Here is a 21,681-nt window from a genome sequence, read left to right on the forward strand (position 1 = left end):
TTAAAGAAAAAAGAATTGAAATAAAATATTAGAGAATATTTAATTATTCTTCAAACATTTCAGGGGAAGGAGAAAAAAATAAATAAACAAAACAAGCATATGGAATAACTCTAAACCAGATAGCAAGGTAGTACATAAACCCAAAGGTATTAGAAATCACATTAAACATTAATGAAATAAACATACCACCTATAGTGAAGGGGACATCAGATTGGATATGAAATGAGACCCAATGCTTAAATATAAAAGCATAGATCTGTTGAAAGTGAAAAATAGCTAAAGATTCACCATGCAAGCAATAAGTGTAAGAAAGCAAGAAGGACTTTGTTTCTCCATTCATATCCTCTCTCCTGACTTCTTCCTGCTCTTCTCTTTTCCTGCCCGCCATTTTTCCTGCAACGAGGAGTAGCAGAAGACTATGTGTCTACCTTGAGGCTAGGGGTTGAGGGTGACCAGAAACCCAGGGTGGGGTATGAAAGTCAAACAAGGTGAGGAAGGTCTGTGTGGGCGCAGTGACAATGACCAGCCACTTGCCAGTGTAGGATTAGTAGGGTATCAACAAGTCAACATGGAACCATGAGAAATTTCCATAGAAGTTTTCTAATCCCATGCAAAGTAAGGATGTTTTCCCAGTGTAAGTGTGGACTGAAGCAGTGTTTTGATGTATTATCCACCAGTGTTACCTAAAAGCAAGAAAATCCCTATATGAATGAAAAGCAAAGAGGAGTACATGAGTTTTGTGTATATTGAGAAATCAGAGAAAAACATTTTCTCTGGTTTCTCAGAGAAAAACATTTCCCTCTGCTAGAGGGAAAAACAGGGTTATAGCAGAGGATAAAATAGAAGAGCCAAGACAGTTCGAGTTTGCTGATCGAAATTTTCATAAATCTAATTTTTCAAGGGCCTGATTGTCATCTAGAAATGGGATGTTTTCACTGTGCAAGATATTTTTCAACTTTAGTGTTTTCTGTTTTTTTTTCCTAAAGTCTCACATTTCAAGTATTTAAGATATATTACTTTTCTAGTTCTTAGAGACACTTCAAAGTCTTGTGTGGCAGCAAGGAAATTACTTTTATATAACCATACACATGAGGTTCACATTTTATTCATCTGTGCATCCATTGATCATCCATACAAGGAGTCACTATATATTTGTAAAGTATTTTCTCTCAACAAATCATCATGACAGGCAACAGAGAATACATATATGACAATTATTTTCTCTTGACATACCATCCTTGAGAACATCTAAGGTATCAGTGGTAAATAGAAATTTGCTTGGCTCTGAATCTCCACACACTGCTCACTGATATCACAAGGATATTTTAAATGAAATTAGAATTCAATTTAGTTACTGTCATATAGTTGTTTTTACCACCCCTTGGTTCCTTTACAGCAAAGAATTGCCTATATTTTGTGCTGTATCTTCTGTTTCACTTCTCCCGGTCTGCTGCTAAAATCAGATATTTGGCCCTTTCAAGCTACTCAAAGACCTTTGTCAAGGTGACTAACAGACTTCCATTTTGCTATATCTCTGGTCAACTTTTAGCCCTCATCTTACCCGACCTATCAGCAAGATTTGATAGTTTCCTCATGTGACTTCCAATACACTGTCCTCTCCTGGAGTTCCTTCTCCTGGGCCTCCCTCTTCTATATCTTTTAAGAGAGTGTTCCCATCTCTGTGACCTGTATACATCAGGCAAAACTTTGTCTTCCTCAATGATCTCATTCAGTCTCATGGCATTAATACCATCTCAAATTATTGATCCCAAATTTATATTTCTAGCCCAGAGTAGCGACATGGTCTTCAACTTTTACAGGCATGATAATTGTAGGAAACATCAGCTCCATCTTTCAAGTTGTTCAAGTCAATATTCAGATTCATTTTTTTTAATTATTTATTTTTTAATTAGAGAAGATGTCGGTTTACAAACTCTTGTGTAAATGTGGAACATTTGTTACAACTCATGATAGAACATTTTTATACTTGTATTGTTGACTATAGTTTAATGCTTACAATAGGGTTCGCTGTATTATACAGTCCTATGTTTTATCTTTCAGTTCTTACTCCAGCAACATATATACGATAGAAAATTTCCTTTCCTACATCAGTCACAGATATAGTTCAGTGCTGCTAATTATGCTCACAATACTGTGCTACCATTGTCATTATCCATTAGCCTTATTTATCTCCCCCAAATTGTAAATTTTCTTAGTATCAAACCAAATCCTTTTCGGTGAATATTCAACCAGCCCCAATCCAGTGTCTTAAAAATGTGAATTCTAACTTTGTCTTTTCTTTTCTTGTTTCTCTTTCATCTTTTTCATAGAATTATTTTGCACACACGTATTTCGTTTTTCTACTATTCCTCAGTGATTTGAGTCGCAAGGATCCTAGTTCTTTGTTCTCCTGGCTTCCTTTTCTCTTTTAACAAGACTCTAAATTTCTGTGGCTTCAGCTTATCCATACTTCCTTTCAGACAATTTTGCCATTTGGCTTGAAAAGCATTTTGTTATGGTACTTGTGGAGACCAAGTTTTGCTGTATCCTGAAATTTTAAAATCTCTCTTTGTAACATATTTTAAGTTATAGTAACTCTTGGCCAAGAATATATTCTCATATCTAAATGGAATTCCTAAAACTGAACTTAAAATCACCCATTACTGGAGAAAGACGTATTATTGTGTAGTCATTCTGCTTCAAAATATCTAGTGCTATAATTGCTTATAAATAATCTGCTTCCTTTACTGAAAGTAACCACATGGGATGGCTAAATCAATATAATAGACAACATAGATTTCCCATACATGTGAGTTTTTAAAAACAATAATAGTATCTACTGTAAAATAATGAAGAAATAAAGAGGAAAACATTTATAATTAAAGTATAAGAATTTTAGTGTGTAAATTCTCAGACAATATCACATTGGAAGACAAAATAAAGTGGACACATGTTTGTATACACCAGTGATTTAAAAGAAGTAATATTAGAAGCAACTCCATTTGAAAAAATAAAAGGGAACATTAAAAGAACTACTGTTACAATAATGGACCAAATTTTCTTTTACGTGGTAAGAAAAAAGACAAAAAATAGTCTTAATTGAAACAGAAATGAAATGTTACAGTAAGTTAAGGACTTTTAATGTAGAGAAAACCAGAAATATTATATTGCTACAAACGAGCTGGATCTTGTTGATAGAAGTAGTGGTCACTTAATTCTGTATGTTTTGGCATAGAATGTAATAGCTTGAATTCCAATTATTTGTCAAGGCAAGCAATCATCCTCTAGACCTTAAAAAGATCCTAAAGAAAATATATTGTAGTTATGGAGAATAGGGAAAATATGAAAGAATCTATTATAAAGAGCTGACAAAGCATGTGGTTTTCTTAAATCAGATAAGCAAGTTTCCAACCCCAAACTACCACTTACAAGATCCACAATATTGGACAAGTTAATTATCCTCAATATGTTCAGTTCTAGAGTGGCCAAGTATCCTGGTTGCTTGGAATTTTCTCAGATTGCAGGGAAAGCCCGTGAGTCCCAAGAAAATGGGGATGGTTGCTACTTCGGTTTCCCTATCAACAAAATGGAATAAAATAATAAGGTTTTTGTAAGTTTATGCTGTTAAAAGAGAAAATGTTTGAACATCACTTAACAAAGAAGCTGGCACACACATAGCAAAGCTCCCTAAATTGTAGATGGTTATTGTTTGAGCCTACATAGCCAATGGACTAAAACTATTTAAAAGGGGAGGATGCAATTTAGTTTCAAAGCTAAAAATCTCAATTAACATTTTGCTGCATATCAAGCACCTTAACACATAACCTATTAATAACATCACTAAAAGAACAACAACGACAAGTGATAATCAGTGAATATTCTATATATTAGACACTCCCATGCATCACAATTCTCTTAATTTTCCAGATGAACAAAAAGGCTTTGAGACATTAGGAATTTGTCAAAGGTTACACAGTTAAAAGGTGGCGAAACTAGAACATAATTCTTCAAATAGTTCTGACTCTCAATCCATTGCTTTTAAGCAGCCTGCTCCAAGGCCTCTAATAATTAAGGTGCCAAATAAGAAACATTATGATAAAGACCAAATTTCTTGGATTGTAGTATTAAGATACTAAGTTTCTATATTGAACAAAATTAATTGTCAACGTACCTTTCCTGGTGAACTTGAAAGAGGAGAAAGTAGGACGCTGATGCAGGTTCATCATAAAGGAAATGAAAGAATACTTAGTTAACATTTATCCATTAAAGCCATATGTTTCATTTACCTTCCATCAGCAGCATTTTCTGTGCGAAACATTTGAATGTGTGCAGTTTATTAGGATTAATCCTAGATAACAAAAGAGGGAAGAAGAAAAGTGAGACAGGAAATGGAAGACAGCCAGTAAGGAATGCATTTTCAAGCCCATTATCACACGTATAGGTTACTGAGCTCTACCTGCTGGGAAACTCGAGTCAGTGTAGACTATGAGCTTTAGAGCTGTCCATCCAACGAGTAAGAGAGCTGGGTAAACACCAACTTCTTGCAGTCATTAACAGAGAGTAGGTCCCACTGAACATTTCTTTTCTAGAACTTTTACGTCCAGAGCAGGCTTCAGCCACCAGAGAGAGACCTAGGAGTTGCAAATGGTTGAGCAAACACTACAGAGATAGATCCCAGAAAGATTTATTCAGCAACAACAATTTATGCTAAACCATGACAGTCTCCTCAATTTTTCTTTATGCTATTTATCTTTCCATATTTAATTCCACTATATGATCTCATTTCCCAGGTATGCTAGAGATTTTAATATATTCATTCTTTTGCTCAAGCTGTTGTAGTCTTCATGGAATCCCTCATTTCTTTCTCTACCTGGAAAACTCATTTTCTGAAAGTGATCTCTTAAAACATAATCTTTTCAATCCTCCAGTCTGGAGGATTCCTTAGTACGTCATCCACATGTCTTTTATTTTAGTAAAAATTTTAATAATATTCATCTATCTATTTTTCTAACATACCCAGAAGTTCCTTATCAACTTTGATCTCATTAAGATGTTTGAAAGAGCTATTTTTACACATTTTGGGTTTCCAGGTATCTATCATACTAGTTGGTACATACGATGTGTTAAAAAAACAAATTGGAATGTGATATAATCATCTTAAATTTTAGAAATCACAAAATGCTAGCCATTATATTGAACACTAATATAACCTTCTATTCAATAAACTTTTACTTTATTTCCCTGGTTTAAAAATATCTACTACAAAATAAGGACTAGAACATTTAACCTGTTTCCTAATAGTAAGCAGAAAATCATTCATAGAATAAATCTGGCAAGCAAATTTCCATACACACATACAATTGTCTTGCAAAAATTTGAGCTCTGGAGTAAAAGGATCCTAGTCCTTAAATTTACAAGATGAAGATTTATTGTTGAAGTCCATAAACTTTCTGAGGTTAAACTTCCTCAGAATGGTGATAATATGAATATGTCAAAGAGTTATTTTAAGAATCAAATGATATAACATCAAACTTCCTTAAACTATACATTTCTTATAAACATAATTTTGCTAGCACTCATTTTCACCAAACATGGGCCTTGTAGCTTTACTGAAACAAATCTTTCAAAGATTTATCTTTGGAAACCTATTTCCTGTTATTTCCACATTTTTGTCATACACTTATTTTTCCTTCTCCTTCCACATTAAATTTGGTATTATAGAAAATTACTATAAGAACTGAGATACTAATTGAATGAAAGTCCACTTTTGTATCCTTGCACTAACTAGATATATCCGTTCATAAGTATGGTATATTTTCAAAGAATATATATTACTTAAACAACTATATTAATGTTATTGCTAATAGTTATTTGCCTTTCTTTCTAGTCATCTTCCCCTTATCTTTAGCTTTCATTGTTTTATGCATCTTCATACATATATTTATTTCTATATCTATACATACATACACACAGAGGCAAATATGTAGTATGTCTATCATAGGGAATTTTGTTCACAAAGGTTTTTTTTGCTTTTTGTTTTTGTTTTTTTCTTCGGGGGGTGGGGGATTGAATGGGCCAGGAATCAAACTCAAGTCTCCTGCATGGCAGGTGAGAATTCTACCACTGAACTATCCCTGCACCCCAATAGTTATTTGCTTTGATCTATGCTTCAATAAATAACTTAGGCTTCTTTTTCCTTCAAAGCTACAAGAATAATTCATAGTCAGGAAAGATGCCCTGAGAATTCCTCCTGCTTTGATGGCCAAAGAAGGAGGTAAGATGGAACCTAGCCATGTCACCTGACTTCTTCATTAATCTAAAGAGAAGTTTTCCAAAGGATAGAATAGTCATGGGCTCAAACTGTTAACCAGAAGTTAAACGATCTGGGAACTGCAAATAATCTATGGATTGATGATAAAAATGGCCAATAGTGACAGTCATTTAAGCAATTTCAGGAAAGTTAAGAAATGGAAACCAGATTGCAAAGAACTGGCATGCGTACGGGAAGAACCACGGTAAAGAGCTGAATGTAAACAGTTCCGACAGAAAATAAAGTGGTGAGATAAGCAGGTGCAGAGCTGAAGGTTTTCCCTGGAGTAAGGGAAATCTGAATATGTCCATGAGATAAGGGAAAGTAGTGTACTTAATGGGCTTATACTGCAAAGGATCTATAGTACAGACTAAAGGGTTAGCTTTGGAAAGGCACTATTTCAGTATCCCATACTGAAGAGAGGAGGAAGTAACTGATTCATTATTTCAATCAAAATTTATTTAGTACCTGACTACATGGATAGTTCTACCTAGACTCCTGGAGATTGGCAGTGATCACAACAACCCAATTTCCTTACCCTTTGGGGCTCACCTTCTAGCTGGGAAAGCAATCATTCGAGCAATTCAAAGCAATCATTCAATCAAATGGGTAATGAAAGGAAAGAAGGAGGGAAGAAAGAAAGGGAAAGAAAGAGGGAGGGAGGGAGGAGAAAAATAGACAGAAGAAGAGGTGATAAATTTAATGGGGAAAAATCAAAAGGAATAGCAGTTCCGATTTTAAATACACTAGTCAGGAAAGGCTTTACTGACAAGAAATTTGAACAAAGACTTGAATGAGAACAAGGGTTAGCCCTGTGAACACCTCAGGGAAAAACAATTCAGTCAGAGATGGTAAGTGAAAAGATCCTAAAGTGAGATCAAGCCTAAGGTGTTATAGAAAAAGCAAAGCAGGCAGTGAGTTGGCATAGAGTGAACAAGGGCGGGTGGAGTGGAGGATTAGATCAGGGCAGTAAGAAGAGACAACCTCATGGAGGGAATGGATGGCCATTTCATCTTGAATGAAATGGATATCTATTGGAGAGTTTTGAACAGATTAATGACATGAAAAAGATGACTTCATCTGCTGTGTTGATATCAGACTGTAAGGGAACAAGTACAGAAGCAGGAAACCAGTTGGAAGCTATCACAGTAATGCAGGCGAGAGAAGATTGTGGCTTGGACCCAGATCATAGCCATGGAGGTGGTCAGAAGTAAGAGTCTGGTTATATTTTGATTCACAAACTCACAGGATTTGTTGAAAGTTTTAATGTCAGGTGTGAAAGAAAGAAAGCATTCAGGAATAAATCATGAGCCTGGGGAACTTTTAAAGAGAGAATAAAACAATGGAGTCAATCTAAGTGAGATGGACATATATTTAACAGTAAAATAACTTTGAGGTCATGTTCTAATGATGAAGGGTGTAAGAAATTTTAAGACAGTAAAATGTTTTGGGAGAACTGCTGTGCAGAACTTGATATGGAAATGAAAATTTTAAAATTCCCCACTATTTCCTAAACTCTTTCAACCTCCTTACCACTTTAGGAAGCACCTAAGTGGAACCTTGGAATTACTACCCAGACAACAATTCTGGGTTAATTGCACCCAGTACATCTAATCCTTCAATAGTTCCTGCCATCCACTACTTCATGAAATTCATATGAGGTTGCTTCTCTTTGCTGGCACAAACTGTCCCCAATCCTTGCCCCAAAGCTGAAACCAATTTCTCATGGAATTTATTATCATTTTTAGATGATATCATACCTCCTCCAGAAACTTCTTAAGGAGTTTAAGGAGTAAAAATTAGAGAAACACTGAATATCTAACACATTTGCCTTCACCAAATCATTAGAATGGTCGATATTTGTTGATCAATTAAATTATCAGTGTTAATTTTCTGTGTCCTTCATAATATGACTGCATGGATAGGCTGTGTTTGATATGGTTTTTAGCCTCCCAAAGAGTTAGATATGAGTGTCCTCAATCATATATGTGTTTTATCATGAATTTAACTATATATCATTATTCATGTAGCTGAGTCATGTTATTTCTATCATGGGATATAAGCCCAGCAAGCAAAAATGTTTGAAAGTACCAAAGAAGACATATCTTCTTTGTAGAAAAGAAGAATGTAGAAAAGAAGTAGAAAGAATAAATTTGTTTCTTACAAAGAGAGCCATGGACAGTTTCACTCATCACTCAGAATATATGGTAACTTTTTAGATTCTAAATTGTAGGCTGAGGAAAGAATAGGATGGAAAGAAGAAATATATGAGTGTGTATATACATGAACAAATAAATTTATATACTTATATAATATATAAATTAGAATTTAATGCATAACTATAAAGAATGTGACTCTTCCAGTTCTTGGATTAATTCTGAAATATAATAATCTCCTATTTCTGATAATCAACCTCAGAATTAAATAAAACTTCAATATAACTTTGAGATGTATATTTTCATTGGCTAATCAGAAATTAATACCAGGATTTTATAGAATTATAAATGTTAATGATTAAAGGATTTGTAGAGATCAGCTCTTGATTTTGATCATGTGATTCATTCATTCATGTGCTCATTTAGTGAAAAGGATTTTGAGCTTCTAGTATGTGCCATTGGCTAATGTGAGGCACTAGAATAAACTAAATGTGACAGACACAAGCCCTTGTCTAAGATAGTTTTAAGACTGATGGGAGACACAAGCAATTAGTACCTTAACAAGACATAAAACTATAGAAAACTATATAAAAGGGCCTCAGTGCTTAGAGAAGGCTTTTAAGAGAAAGGGACATTTAAGATGAAACCAAAAGAATGTTTAACGATTAGGCAACTGAAGTCGCATTAAAAAAAACAAACAAACAGAACTCAGTATATTAGACTCCGTAGGAGATTCAGCAAATTGTACAGCTGTGAACCTGAAAGACATTTCATATGTGTACATTTCAAGAAAGGAAGTTGGCAAAGATTAGTTGAAGAGAGAGAAGCTAGTTCATGAAGGCAGATTTAACCCAAATGAAGGAGTTTGGACTATCTCCTAGAGGCAAAGTAAAACCATTAAATGTTTTAGGCAGATTCACTGTACTCCTTCGAAGGTTTTATTTTAATAGAAATAACTAAAAGGTTAGTTAGCTTTAATTAATTGGTTAGTTATGAGCCCTTTAAAGTATAGTGTGGACTATGTATGCTTTTCTGTTCTTTTTATGTTTCGGATGCTTTCCTCTCTTCCTATACATTATGTTAAGTACTACACATTTATTTAATAAACCACTACAGATATAATTCAATCTCATTTGCTCATTAGTTATCTTTTCCAATCACATTCCTGGTCCTTTTTAGCAAACTAGAGGAAACCACTTTCTTCATGTACATACATAGTCTTTTCACCTATGTTTCTAAACATTTAATTCAAATATATGTACCATCAATGACATTTAGGATTATTTTGGAGTTGTAAAATCTTTACATGAATGGTATCATCTTCATTTATTCTGAAATTTCCTACTTTTTTCTTAGATATTGTTTTTAAAATAATTTTTTTTGTGTGAGTACTTATCTATTTTTTCAGAATTCCCACCATCTTTTTTTTTTTTTTTTTCTGTCTTGGCCAGGCTTCACTGTTACTTTTTTTTTTTTGCATGGGCAGGCACTGGCAATTGAACCCGGGTCTCTGGCATGGCAGGCGAGAATTCTGCCACTGAGCCACCATTGTACCACCCTCCCATCATCTTTTGCATTTTCTATGTACTATAATATTGATTTGCTGGTTTTCTACTGTCTTGTCTTTTGTTATATTGATAAAGCATTCCTTTACCACTTCTTTTTTCTTATTGCTTTATTATTTTTTTTTAATTCTATGTTCATTCTTTTGTAGTTGCCTTATAAGATGTGCATTTAACAGAGTCCAGAGTTAATCTGTATGCTTATCCTCCTTCAGAATCTGGCAGTGACATTGTATTACTTTGAAATCCTTCTCTCCTTTATTCTAGCTTATTCTTATCTAATATTTTATTTTCAATTCAATGTTTTAACATCTCTATGCTAAAAACCTAAAGTTAGTAATTTTTTAATTTGAGTAAGTACATATTTAGATTCCCCAACATTTGAACTTCTTTTGCTCTTGCTTTATTCTTGATTAAGTTTTCTACTTGTTTAATTAATTCATGTGACTGGGCATTGAATGTACTCACATGTAATCTTGATTCAATTTGCTATTCTTTTTGTGAATAATGATTTTTTTGGCCTTTGCATAATTAATAATGTCATTATTTCACCCAGCTTCTTGAAGCACTGAGAGATTAGCTTGGATCAAACTTGTCTGGATTGATATTTGCAATACAACAGCCCTGTGATGGTATTATCACACTGACTCCTGTGTGGTTTGTTGATTCCAAGAAATGTGCTATCAATCTACTCGTCATTCCTTTATAAACAATCAGTCTTGATTTTCTTGTGAGTTTTAAGATTTTTTTCTATGCACTTTTATGTTCTGTTGTATAACTATAATGTATCCAGATTTGGATTTGCTTTATTTATCTTGTGCAGGATCACATGTGTACCTTCAAAATGTGGACTTTGATATTTCCTCAATTTAGAAAAAATGTTCAACCAATTTCTCTTGGAATATTTTCTTCCCTCCATTTCTTCTGTTGTTTGCTTCTGTAACTCCTAAGTTTCCTTTAAAATTTTCCATCTCTTTTTCCCTTTGTGCATGTTTCTGGATAACTTCCTCAGCTCTATTTTGCAGTTCACAAATTTCTCATCTAGTATACACTTTAAGCCATCCATAGTGAACTTTTTTTTTTCTTGTGTGCTATATGGTGGGGGTCACATTTCATTCTTTTTCCATATGAGTATCCCTTTATTGCAGCACCATTTGTTGAATTTTTTTGCTTATTTGTTTTTTATCTGTTTGTTGGCTTGCTTGATTTGGGGGGAAGTGCATGGGCCAGGAATCAAACTCTGGTCTCCCACATGGCAGGCAATAAATTCTACCACTGAACTACCCTTGTACCCCACCCCACCATAGTGTACTTTTAATGCAATAATTATATTTTTATTCCCAAATATCTATTTATTTTTGTTACATAACTTCATTTATAGTGCATTCGATTGTGTTCTTACCTCATTTTTTCTGTTCCTTCATAATTTTAGCATTATTTCTGAACTCTTTTAAGACGTATTATTTCTAGACAAGGTAATTACATTATTTTGCTCTGGCTTCCCCAATGGTGTTTCATTTTCTCATGTACTGTATTATTTTATTACTGTGAGCTCATCTGGAGTGCATGCATTTGTGTTTATAGGGTGTGGGGTTGGGTAGGTTGAGGAAGTCTTGAATATCTGGGTTGTAACTAATTCTCTACGGAGCCATTTTGTGTTTATCTTTACTGGGAGACATGGATTTCACTGGTCTTGGATCTATTTTCGTATTTATGTCATGGATGGTATGCATTTTATTCCCATGCCCAGAAATGATCCAGATTTCTTACTGCAAATTGTTTACAGGTGACTCATATTCTATCCCAGATATCAGTAAACATCAAGCTTCTTGGCATTATACAAGACTATTCTTTTAAAATTTCTATTTCATAAAGAGGCATGACTTTGTGGCCTCAGTCTTTTATGCCTAAATTCATTTCCTTATTCCCATCATCCATATCGCTTCATCAATCTTTCAGCATTAGCTTTGAATTTGCTCTTATTTCTCTTATTTGAAAACTCTTCATTCTTGCTTTTGAGTGTAGGTATGCATCGTAAAATACTTTATCACATTACATTTTACTGTAGAATTTCTAAGTATTTATGTCCTGATGTAAGGTAGATGTTCTCAATCAACACAGTCAACCATTTCAACATGGTCAAGTCTGGGAGCAGAGAATCCTTTTTGAGTATTGCTCAAATCCATGGGATTTTATTTTAGAGTGAAGCTTGTATAAAACATTAGCAACAAATTTTAAGAGAAATTATCTGGTGATTTATTGGATTTTAGGAGTGAGAAAGAAGAAAACTTAGTCATAAATATGTAAATATACCATAAATATGTAAATATTAACTGGGTTGACCAAGGTAGTATTCACTGAAATAGGAAACACGTGATCAAAATGTGATTGGGGAGATTGGGTTAGAGGGTCTGTCTTGGATATGTTGATTTTGATCTGCCTATGAGTCATCTATTTTGGAAGACAGTCTGATAAGTTGTCTGAGGTACAGGAGAAAGATTTGGGCTGGATATTTTTAAAGCTGGGAACCACCTCCACTTTCATTGTAATTCAAGCACTTAAAATAGATTGAACTACCCAGTAACATGTAGAATGAAGAATTAAGACACAGCCATGTATTTACATTGACATTTAGAGGATGGGCAAAATAAGAAAAGAGGAACCAGAAAAAGAAGAAAAGAAAAGCAGACCACCGGCAGTAGGATTTCCAAAAGAGAATATGTCAGAGAAGTCATAGCAGAAAAAATAAAAAAAAAATTTCCTGGAGGAAGTGGTCAAAAACATGATCAAATAGTTTTAGCTAAGCAAGACAGACAGTAAAATGTTCCACTGGATTTAGGTACATGACAACCATTGATGACCTTGGGTAGAAAAGTTTCAGTCAATCGCCAAAGGATAAAGCATAGATTGCAATGGGTTGAGGGAGGCGTAGGCGATAAGGAAATGAAAGCCTTTATTGCAGATAACTTTTTCATTATTAGAGAAGTTGTGGGTTTACAGAACAATCATGCCTTAAATACAGGATTCCCATACACCACCCTATCATTATCACCATGCATTGGTGTGAAACATTTGTTACAACTGATGAAAACTCATTTTTTTAACTGTGCTATTAACTATAGTCCATGATTTAAGAGTTCATGTTTTTACAGTGCTGTGCCATGGATTTTTTTTAAATGCTATTACCATATATACAATCTAACATTTCTCCATTTAACCACACTTAGATATCCATTTCAATGCTTTTAATTGCTTTCACAATGTTGTGCTACCATTACTACCTTCATTACCAAAACATTCCCAGCATTCCAAATAGGAACCCATACATTTTAAGCTTTAACTTCTCAGTCCCTATCCTCACCCCATCCCCTGATTGCAGATAACTTTTTTTTTTTCAGTTTTTAGGTATTAATAGAAATTAAAGAGGACTAATGCATGTTGATGAATTGCAGGACTTAATGTAGTAAAAATGTCATTTCTTCTCAAACTGGTCTATATATGTGATACAAAGACAATAAAAATTCCAGCAGGTTTTGCTTTCTGTGTAGAAGTTAGTAAACTGATTGTACAATTAAGAGGAAATGCAAAGGATCAAGAAGAGTCAAGATAAACATGAGGAAATTATAGAATTTAAACTATTAGATAACTAGATTTAATAAAGCCATAAGAACTAAGACAGTGTGTATTGGCTTAAGGGCCGAATAGTCACATAATGAAGAAAAGTAGGATTCCAGAGTATGTACATTCTTGACTTACAAAAATAAAGCGACAAAGTGGCATAGATGGAAAAAATGAACTTTCCTATAAATGGTGCTGGGTCAATTGAATATCCATGGAAAGAGAAAACAAACAAAACAACTTTACTCCCACTTCATACCATCCACATAAAATCAATTCCAGATGTATTGTAGATCTAAATGTGAAATGTAAAACAATAAATCTTTCAGGAAACACATAAGAAAGTATCTTTATGACTCAGAATACACAAGGCTTTCTTAACTAGAATTCAAAATGTGCTAATCATAATAAGAAAAGTGATGAATTAGATTATGTCTAAATGAAAAACCTCTGCTCTTCAAAAACCACAGTAAAGAGAGTAAGAGAGAATCACGGTGAAGGATAAGATATCTGTAAAACATTCATCTGATAAAAGATATATATCCTAAACATACAAATAGATCCCTCAAATCAACTGTCAAAAATGATCAAAAAGCCAATTTAAAGATGGGAAGAAGGCTTATATAAGGGCTTCGCAAAACAATATAAAAATGGTCATTTAACCTATGAAAATGTGATACATTTCATTAATCATCATGAAAATAAATGCAAATAAAACAACAAGCCCATAACCTTTATTTGCCCAGCAAAGAATGTAAAATAAAATAGATAATGTAAATATTTGGCGACTACATGAAACAACTGGATAACCATGTATTTCTGAAGAAAGAGTCATTGGTACAGCCACTCTAAAAAAACTAGTTGTCAGTGTCTGTTAAAGCAGAACATACATTTGCTTTTGAACCAGCAATTCGATTCCCAACTCTACACCCAGGAGAAATATTCAAAGAGATTCATGTGACTTATAGTAGCATCCAATATAATAGTGAAATTCTATAAACACACTAAATATCCATTTACAATAGAATGTATACATTATAATTTTGTAACCAATGGAGTTTTCCAGAAACGGATGCTGCAACAAGTTTTGGGGTATAATATGTTTAATAAAGATAAAGATTTGTAAAGGAAAATGTGAGAAAGCAGGCTTGGACAGAGGGAGAGTCAAACCAGGAAGAAGGTTAGCGAAGTCTCAGGCAACCCTGTGGGGGCCCTAGAATGGGCCCTGTCAACCAGAGTGTCCTTTATGAGGCCAAAATGACCAGAGTTTCATACACTAGCTCTGTTCCATCACAAGATGTGAGTTGCCAAGGAGAAGAACATAATCTCCAGCTTAGCTTTCACACCCCCAACTGTCTGCCTCACCAGCCTGGCATGACTTCAGACAAGAGGCAAGTTTTGAGGCAGATCCTGAAGCAGATGACTACTGGAGACCCTCCACCAAACAGACTTAGGGCAGCCTGGGCAACAAATCTTCCTTGAAGGGAGATCTGAGAAGCACAGCTTTATGTTTACCGGAGTCTACTCCTCGCTCTGTTCAAATCCACTTCTTCATATATATTCAGGGTGTGGCTGCTCCAGGATTCTTGTGGGTCTCCATTGCTGACAGGACACTTAAAGAGGTCACAGAAAGAAATTATGGCCTCTGCTGCTGCAGTTAGGCTGCAGACTGCAACTGATACTCAATCATCAACATCCTCCACTGTATTTGCTATATTTATTTCACCTGTAGCTACCATCTCAGTTGTCCTTAGTAGCTTACTTGATAGTGTGAGCCCCAAGGGATCTAACTACCATAACCTGGTCAAAGACACCATATCCTTCTCTGCCAGCATTTGCTGACTCTCTCCATTCAAATTCACAATTCAGCCGGAGGTAATAAGAGACATCCAAGTAGACTACCTGATATCTGTATTTATTTCTCCCACCTGCATATCCTACTGATGATCAGCGTTCATTTCCCTGTCAAGATGATGATTATTTTGCAGAGTCCAGAGCTGTGACAGGAAAGCACAAATCAGTTATGATAAGTGAGGCCACCTCTGCATCTATCTCTTGGTTCCTGGACCCATATACTTTTCCTATGAGTGACATGGAGATATCTTTGATTAAATAAAATAACTGGATTTTGGAGGCTGAATATCATCATTGCTGAGTATTACCTCTGGACTGGTACTTCAGCTATGCATTCAGCAGGCCTTTAGATCAATACTTCTGGGCAATATGATATCTGATTAAACCACTGGATCCCAGAATCATGGGTCCCACTTATGAGCCCTTTTTCTTATGTAAAAAGTATTTTCACCACACCTAAAGTGCAAGCAATGAAAGAAGAAATACATAAATGGTATCTCCTCAAAACTGAATACTTTTGCACATCAAAAAACTTTGTCAGGAAAGTAAAAAGGGAACCTACTCAACGGGAGACAATATTTGGAAACTAACTATAAAAAAGATCCAACTACTCAACAACAAAAAACTAACACAATTGAAAATTGGGCAAGAGGTTTGGAAAGACATTTTCCCGAAGAGGAAATGCAAATGGCTTAAAAGCATATGAAGAGGTACTCAATAGGGCGGGCCATAGTGGTTAAGCAGGCAGAGTTCTCACCTGCCATGCTGGAGACCTGAATTCAATTTCCTGGTGCCTGCCCATGCAAAAGAAAGAAAAAAGTGCTCAATTTCATGAGCCTTTGTGGAAATGCAGATCAAAACTACAGTAAGACATCATCTCACCCCTACTAGAATGGCCATTACCCAAACAAACAAACAAACAGAGAACTACAAGTGCTGGAGAACATATGGAAAAATAGATTATTCACTGTTGGTTGGAATATAGAATGGTGCAAGCATTCTGGAATGCAGGTTGGTGGTTCCCTGGGATGCTAAGTATAGAATTGCAATACAATCCCATAATCCCATTACTAGGTGTATTCTCAAAAGAACTGTAAGTGGAGACACAGGCAGACATTTGCACACCAACGTTTACAGTGGCATTATTCATGACTGCCAAGAGATGGAAACAGCCCAAATGTCTATCAACTGACAAGTGGGTAAGCAAACTGGTAAATACAGATGATGGCATATTATGCAGTTGTAAGATGGAATAAAATCATGACACATGAAAACATGTGGTTGAGCCTTGAGGACATTATGTTGAGTGAAATAAGCCAGAAACGAAAGGACAAATACTGTTTGGTCTCACATATTAGTGAAACTATAATGAGTAAACTCTGAGAGTTAAAGTTGAGAGCACAGGCTATCAGGAGATAAAAGAGGGTAGAGATTGGGCATTTGATACTGAAGGAGTACAGAATGTTTAACATTTTCTGTAAAAATTCAGATGGGCTGTTTCCATCTCTTGGCAATCATGAATAATGCCACCGTAAATGGTGTGCAAATGTCTGCCTGTGTCCCTGCTTTCAGTTCTTTTGAGAATACACCTAGTAATGGGATTATGGGATTGTATTGCAATTCTATACTTAGCATCCCAGGGAACCACCAACCTCCCTTCCAGAATGCTTGCACCATTCTATATTCCAACCAACAGTGAATAATCTGTTTTTCCATATGTTCTCCAGTACTTGTAGTTCTCTGTTTGCTTGTTTGTTTGGGTAATGGCCATTCTAGTAGGGGAGAGATGATATCTTATTGTGGTTTTGATTTGCATTTCCACAAAAGATCATGAAATTGAGCACTTTTTTTTTTCTTTTGCATGGGCAGAAGTAGATAGCACAATACTGTGTGATGGTAGCACACTATTTTAAGTATAATGAACAAAGCTTAGTGTATGTTGAAAGAGGAAGGCTGGGGGCATATTTGACACCAGAAGGAAAGACAGAGGATAAAAACTGAGAGTGTATGACTTAGAGAAGGCTAGAGTGGACAATGATAGTGATTAAATGTACAAATATGACAAAGTGTTTACATTCGGGATAACGAATATCACCATTGCAAGGTGTTAAAAATAGAACAGTATAAGGAAAAAGCACAATTAATGCAAACTAGGGTCTATAGTTAACAGTAACATTGTAACAGTCTTTTATTAAGTGTACAAAGGCAATTTAGCAAAGCTAAATGTCAATAAGAGGGGGAATAAGGGAGAGGTATGGGATTCTTGTTGTTGTTTCTCCATATTTTTCTTTCTCTTCTTCTTTCTTGTGGAAGAAATGGAAATGCTCACATATAGACTGTGGTGGTGAATGCATGCATAACTGTGATTATATCAGGACCCATTGATTATACACCCAAGATGGATTGTATGGGGTGTGAATAAAACAGTTTAAAATAAATAGGAGAAGAAAACAAATAGAAAGATGCAAGTGCTGGAGGAGAGGCACAGAGAGATACGTACCTATTCACTGTGAGTAAGGAAGGAGAATGGTGCAGCCCCTCTGGAGGTCAGTGAGGTGGTTCCACAGTAGGCTAAGTTTAGGGTTGCTATATGATCCTGCAGCCCCATTCTTAGGTATACACTTGGCAGAGTTGAAAGCAAGGGAACAAATAGACATTTGCACATTGGTGTGTATGGCTGCATTATTCACAATTGCCAATGGGTGGAAGTGGCTTACGGGTGCATTGAAGGAGGGCAAACTGTGTTATACACATAAAATGGAATATTGTGCAGCTGAAGAAAAACTGAAGTCATGAGGCATGGAACTAGACGAATGAAACTTGAGGACATTATGTTGAATGAAATAAGCCAGAAGCAAAAAGACAAATATTGTACGCTGTCACTAATATTAGCTAATTATACCAAGCAAACTCTGCGAAATGAATTTGAGAGCATAGGTTATCAGGAGATGGGAAGTGGCAGGAACTGAGCAATCAATGATTAAGCAGTACTGAATGTTCAGTAAGGCTCATTGAAAAGATTTCTAGATGGGGAGTCCTTATAGTAGTCACATTTATTTCTAAGTTTAACTGTTATTTCTAAATTCTGAGATACTGTGTTCTTTATGTGTAACCTGGTAGTGTCCTGGAACTTAAGGTATCTGTGTGACATCTGAAACTCAGAATTAGAGTTCTGCAGCTCTAAAAGCCAGCAATTACTTCATATAACAACTGTTAAAGAAGCTGAAATAGTTCAGATTTCAATTAGTGGTGTGAGTGAAGCAAATGTTGTTAGGACTAAAATAAACCAGAATACAGCATAAAGAAAGATCTTGTCTATACTTTAAAACTCCAACTTCTGTGTGAGACTAAAGGAAAAGATGTTTATTTTGTCCCAAATTTAAATGGTCTGTAGCACAATATCTGATTTAACCTCAATGGTTAGTATATTTAAACAACTTAATTACATGGAACTTGGAATGCAGAATGAGATTTTGTTACTCTGTACAGGTTAATGTAACACCCTGATACATTTCTGAGTATTCTGAGCAAAAAATAAGAAAGTATTTGCAAAGTCCCCTGAGGGACTGGGGAAACAAATATGAAAATATAGAACTGCACCTGGAAATTTTCTGGTATTCACTTAAGCATTAGGAACTCCCAATTAAATAAGCCAAGTCCTCAATTTTGATACTAGCCCATATGAAATATATTTCTACAATGGCAGAGCTAAGCATACTTACAATTATTCCTAAGACTCACTCCCAGAGAACCTCTTTCGTTGCTCAGATGTGGCCTCTCTCGCTAAGAAAGTCTGCAAATAAACTCACTACCCTTCCCCCTACCTGGGACATGACTTCCAGGGGTGTAAGATTCCCTGGCAACATGGGACATGGCTTTCAGGGAAGAGCCTAGCCTTGGCATCCTGGGATTGAGAATGCCTTCTTGACCAAAAGGAGGAAAAGAAATTAAACAAAATAAAGTTTCAGTGGCTAAGAGATGTCTAACAGTGTTGAGAGGTCATTCTGAAGGTTACTTTTTATGCAAGCTTCAGCCAGATATTACAAACTGCCACAGTATGCCATGCTCCAACCAGCAGTATTCCGAAAAACCTTAAAGGATATCCTGGGCTCTATCTAAGACTCTATAAAAAGTTTTAATAAATTTATTTTTTTTAGAAATTTAAGGCCTCCAGATTGTAACATGCCAGATAAGCTCCGAAACCCAGAGGTACCAGTCTCTCCAAGAATATCAACAAGTTTCATTTCTCTACCCCTTAAGGTTGGCACCCCTTTCTAACATGAAGACGCTAAAGTTGTCATTGCCCACCTATCCCTGAAGACTGAGAGAATGAGCAAATAAGAGGGAGGAGGTATAAGTGAGAAATTAGGATTTAACAAGTGATTATGACTACTGACTCATTACATAAATATTTCTTTTTAGTTTCTGATATATCAGAATATCTAGAAGGAAATACCTGAAATTATTGAAATGTAGCCTTGATCTTGGATAATACCATATCACTACAGAGCTTTCAGCATGTGGTCGTGTGCTTGTAAATACTGTGTGACTGAAACTCACTTTATCCAGCTTATAGGTAATAAGTAATAAAATAAAGAAATGCATGAAAAAAAACCCAGGTTGGGGTTATGGGGGAAAATACCCCTACATAAACTATAGACAATAGTTATAGTACTACCTTAATAATCTTTCATCAATTGTAAAAAATGTAACTACTGTTTAAAAAAATAGTAGAAAAAATATCCTCTCATCTGAAGAAATATTTTATGGAATCTCATGCATGTGGATACTCTACTTCAAAAGCCCTCTGGTAATAACACTGGCTGAAGACATGCAGGTAGAAAAGAAAAACATTCAAAGTAGGTGTCTATTCCTATGACAATGCATGGCTGGCCCTTCTAATCAGGAAAAAGCTAAAATAGTCAGGTTGCAGCCAAGTGAGCAGTTTGCCCCTTCAGAGAATATGGACATATTGGTAACTCAGTGCTGGTATCTTTTCCTGGAAAGTTGGATATTTGGTAGCAGTGGTAGCAATAAGTTAGCCTTGTAAAGTGAGAGCCCATGTTGCAGAATCCATGTATAGTCTACATCTCAGCCATCATGGCCAGTTCAGTCGTGTATCCATTGGTTCAGCACTGAGCAGGCTGAGGGTCAACTGGCTGCATCTTTTCATCTGTATGATTGTTTCGTGTTTCTTCCATGGTTGGTACACTGTGGTGGTCGTTTATATGCAATTCAGGTTCTTCACACTTTGTTATCATTCTCCTATGTCCATATTTGTACCCTTAAACCGGACTTCCTTATCCCTAATTCTCCAATCTTTCTGCTTTCAGGTACCTGATCAGCCCATCAAGGAATTTATCAAAGCCCATGAGTCTACATAGATTCTAACCTTGGGACACTTCTTTTTCCACCCAAATTAGATGGTGAGGTGCACTACATGAAGGACTGTCTATTGTGAGGATTACCGCTAACCACTCTTATACAACTGCCCCTGAGTGAGGCTATAATGCAGTCTCCATGCATTTTCAAGCCAACCACCCATCAACTAAACTTTTTTTCTCCTCTTTTTAATTAGTTGCAAGGTTATAGTACAAAGCTGGTAGAGCTTTGATATATGCCATAGGGGTCTGGTTTATCCATCCATACAGCTGGCTTTGGCCCTCTGGTCTGGCTTGTGCTCAATCCCAGGTAAAACACACCCATATCACAATGAATTTTCCAGTGTTCTTCAAATTTATGAATTGATGGAGCCAACCCATCAATGATCCCCAATTCCATGGGGACTTGATTGTTCATGTCTCCTGGTCAGGTATTCTGTTTCTACTCAGTTCCTAGATGCATGTTAGGAGCTGTTTCTTAAAAGATGTATAATTCTATGTTACAGATGACTTTGCTCCAGAATTCCAGAGGTCTATATTTTTATTAACTTACTGAAGTGTTTCACAAACTCTGCAAGTTATCTTTTCCCATCACTAATACCTCCAACATCATAAGGCATACAAGTTTGCATGTCCTAAGTAGAAGTGCTGCTTACACTAAAACCTGTTAATGTTTCAGAGCATGCTCCTGCTGGTAACCTTTTGTGGCATCTGGTATATGGGTCAGAGCAATATCCCTAGATAGGTTGCCTCCAAAATTGGAGAAAGTCTATCAGGCTTTGTGCTTACTTCCTCATGGC

The 21,681-nt window shown here is 35.6% G+C and overlaps 1 long non-coding RNA gene across 1 annotated transcript in view; it reads left to right on the forward strand.

The window, feature by feature from the left end:
* The first annotated feature begins 16,529 nt into the window (after nt 1-16,529).
* Nucleotides 16,530-21,681, forward strand: part of LOC143686457 (uncharacterized) — an 89,720-nt gene continuing 84,568 nt past the window's right edge. The window contains exon 1 of the long non-coding RNA XR_013177166.1: nt 16,530-16,699. This is a non-coding gene — a long non-coding RNA (uncharacterized LOC143686457). The remainder of the gene's footprint in view (nt 16,700-21,681) is intronic.

The sequence above is a fragment of the Tamandua tetradactyla genome, chromosome 6 (assembly GCF_023851605.1).
Source record: "Tamandua tetradactyla isolate mTamTet1 chromosome 6, mTamTet1.pri, whole genome shotgun sequence".
NCBI classification, from domain to species: domain Eukaryota; kingdom Metazoa; phylum Chordata; class Mammalia; order Pilosa; family Myrmecophagidae; genus Tamandua; species Tamandua tetradactyla.